General features: G+C 35.9%; 1 pseudogene; it reads left to right on the top strand.

Annotated features, from left to right (window-relative positions):
* The first annotated feature begins 219 nt into the window (after positions 1-219).
* Positions 220-3,668, top strand: LOC141718630 (ABC transporter C family member 3-like; annotated as a pseudogene).

The following is a 3,668-nucleotide window of genomic DNA, read 5'->3' as shown; positions in this document are numbered from 1 at the left end:
AGTATGTTTTTTTGAATTTAATTTCAAATTTTTTGTTTTGATTTTAATCGAGTTTGTTTTTCTATTTTATGTTTTTTCAATTTTGATTTTAGGTCTTTAGAGCTGGGTTTGGTTAATCTTGAAGTGGGTTTCGATTAGGTAAGATTTTACATGCATTTGTATGTTTTTTTACTTTAATAGATGCATGTGTTCCTCTTTGTTCTTGTTTAATTTTAATAGATGCATGTGTATGGATCCTGTTTAGTTTATGTTGTGTATGTTCTTGTTCTTGTTCTGTTTAGTTTATGTTGTTTATGTTGTGTTCCTCACTGTATGTTCTTGTTCTTGTTTATGTTCTTGTTTATGTTCTTATTTATGTTCTTGTTTAGTTTAGGTGTGGAATTGTATATGTGTAAACATGTGTAGTTGAAATAATTAATTTATATGTTTAATTTATGCGTGTTACAAGCATTCATATTACAAGCTTGACGAGGACGATATGTATTATGTTTAGTGTTATATATCTGATTTGGCATACATCATTTGACAAATTTTGTGTGACAAAAGTGCTTACTGGGTCTTCTGGAGTCGAAGACAGTGATTTATGTAACTCATCAAGTTGAGTTTCTACCTGCTGTAGACCTCATCCTGGTGAGCTAGACTTCTTCTTTGTCTCCTTCATCATTATATGTGATGATACATTTTGAGATAATTCCAACTTATTTGGTTATGAAATATGGTCGGATTACACAATCCGGAAAATATGGCAAATTACTTGATTCAGGGAATGACTTTATTAAACTTGTGGGTGCACATAAGACAACTTTATCTAAACTCGTCTTTTAAGACGTTGGGCCGACTTCTAAATCTTCTAATCTCGGTGAGAATAACAGTACAGAGAGTTTTCAGGGCTCATAACAGACTATAGATGTTTAGAGCGTTGAACCACCAGATGAAACAGTAGGAACAAAATGACAGCTTGTTAATGAAGAAGAAAGGGAGAAAGGGATAGTTGGTTTCTTAGTCTACTGGAAATATGTGAAAACAGCATATCGGGGTGCACTCATACCCGTTATTCTGTTGTCACAAGTTTTTTTTCAAATACTTCAGATTGGAAGCAATTACTGGATGGCCTGGGAAACTCCTGTGTCAAGGAGTGTGGCTGCTGCAGTTAAAGTTTCTACTTTAATAATATTTTATGTAGCCTTGGCAATCGGAAGTTCTTTTTGCATACTTGGAAGATCCCTATCTCTTGCAATCGTTGGATATAAGACAACAACACTACTCTTCTACAAAATGCATGCTTGCATTTTTCGTGCTCCAATGTCTTTCTTTGATTTTACTTCAAGTGGACGTATCATAAATAGAGTAAGTGCATTGAACGGATGGTACATTTAATACAAAAAAGGATGTCTGTATAATTAGCTTTTTTTCAGGCTTCTACAGACCAGAGCATGGCTGATTTGGATATGCCCAATCAAGTTGGTACATTTGCCTTTTCAGTTATACAACTTCTGGGGATTATTGCAGTAATGTCGCAGGTGGCATGACAGGTCTTCCTAATTTTCAATCCCGTTATTGCAATTTGCATTTGGTTACAAGTACATTTGTGTCCCTTTTCTTAGTACTTGTTATCCATTATTGCTGTAAGGATATTTGGTTGAGCATTCTAAAAGAAAGAAAAACAAAATGATATGAGCAATTTACCTCTACTCGTAGTTTTAAGTTTTTCATATCTCCTTGTGTAAACTTCAGTGTTGGCATAGAAAATATTCAGAAGCATACAAGTTTCGAGCATAATTGTATTTTCCATAGTAACTTGTCCTTTATCCTGAGCTGAATGTCATGTTTTTATACTGCAGCAATATTATCTACATTCAGCACGTGAGCTGGCTCGTTTAGTTGGAGTGCGTCAAGCTCCAGTTATACAAAAATTTTCCGAAACAATCTCAGAATCAAGCATGATTAGGAGTTTTGATCAAGAAAGCAGATTTCGGGAAACAAATATGAAACTAATCGATGGAAGCTCCCGGCCAAAGTTTCACAGTTTTAGTGTAAGGGAGTGGCTGACCTTTCACTTAGATATATTGTCTTCCCTAATATTTACATTCTCGTTAGTTTTCTTGATCTCTTTTCCTCAGGGAACAATAGATCCAAGTATGTGGTTTAATTCTTGGTACTTCTCCATAGCACATAGTTCTTATTTTGCATCTGATTTTGCTCCTCCACATTCTAAGTTTTTTCGCCAACGTTGGTGACATATTGGTTTGCAGGCATAGCAGGCTTAGCAGCTACTTATGGCCTCAACCTAAACCAGTTACAAGCTTGGGTAATATGGAGCCTCTGTAATCTTGAGAATAAAATTATATCAGTTGAAAGGATGTTCCAATACACTTTCATTCCAAGTGAGCCTCCTCTTATCTTAGAATCAAATAGGCCAGTTAATCACTGGCCATTGTATGGTAAAGTTGATGTCTACAACCTACAGGTGTTTTTATAATCTTTTACACCAACTTTTATGAATGCAATATGTGCATACTGGGTCTTTTTAAAAGTAATGGTCTTTTCATGGCTACAGGTTCGATATGCTCCTCATATGCCCCTCGTTTTGAGAGGTCTTACTTGCACCTTTGAAGGAGGGGGGAAGACTGGAATTGTAGGGAGAACCGAAAGTGATATCAACATATGTTTGATCGGATTACATGATTTATGATCTAGATTAAGCATCATTCCTCAAGATCCAACTATGTTTGAGGGGACACTCTAGAGCAACCTGGATCCTCTTGGAGACTATACTGATGAACAAATTTGGGAGGTGGGTTGGTGGCAAGTATTAATGTATTGCTAGTGTGGTGTACGTTGAGAATTTGATTATGTACAATACAATGCATATTAATTTCTGTAGTTCATAAAAAATTTCAGGTTCTCAACAAGTGCCAATTAGGAGACGAAGCAAGCAACAAGGAAGGCAAACTTGACTCAACAGGTCAGCTTCATATGACCGCTACAACATTATTTTTTCCAACTCATAAGCAAGCATAAATTGATAATGATTATTAGCCTAATGCTTGCAGTTTCGGAAAATGGGGAGAACTGGAGTGTAGGTCAGAGGCAGTTGGTATGTCTTGGTCATGTTCTACTTTAAAAAAGCAAAGTATTAGTTCTTGATGAGTCTACTGCATTGGTTGATACATCTACTGATAATATGATTCAGCAAACCTTGAGGGAACACTTCTCAGATTCTACAGGCTTAGCTATAGCACATAGAATAACATCGGTGCTTGAGAGTCATATGGTCCTTGTGTTAAGTAATGGTTAGTTTGATCTACACTACTAGAAATAGTGGGCGACCAAGACCCGTTTATTTTATACGATGGACGAGCTTGATGAGGTGCGAATGGAGGCTGCATAATATATCCAGGAGTTGATATAAAGTTTTTAATGACTTGATTTTTGCAAACTAGTAAGGGAACCATATATTTTTGCAAACTTTAGTGGTCTCTTATGTTGGTAAATTTTAGATGTATATTAAGTTGTATAAATTTTATTTGGAATAAGGAGATGAATATGGATGGGTGGATTGGTTTTTGGTTGTAGATATGGATGTTGATTGTTTGTTGGACGTCGGAATGGTTAGATGTAGTTATCGGAGAATGCGGTTGGATTTTGGTTGTAGACATGCAAGTTGA

Source organism: Apium graveolens, chromosome 4, assembly GCF_009905375.1.
Source record: "Apium graveolens cultivar Ventura chromosome 4, ASM990537v1, whole genome shotgun sequence".
Taxonomy (NCBI): Eukaryota; Viridiplantae; Streptophyta; class Magnoliopsida; order Apiales; family Apiaceae; genus Apium; species Apium graveolens.
The sequence above is the reverse complement of the archived record's forward strand: the minus strand, read 5'-3'. Positions and strand labels throughout refer to the sequence as shown.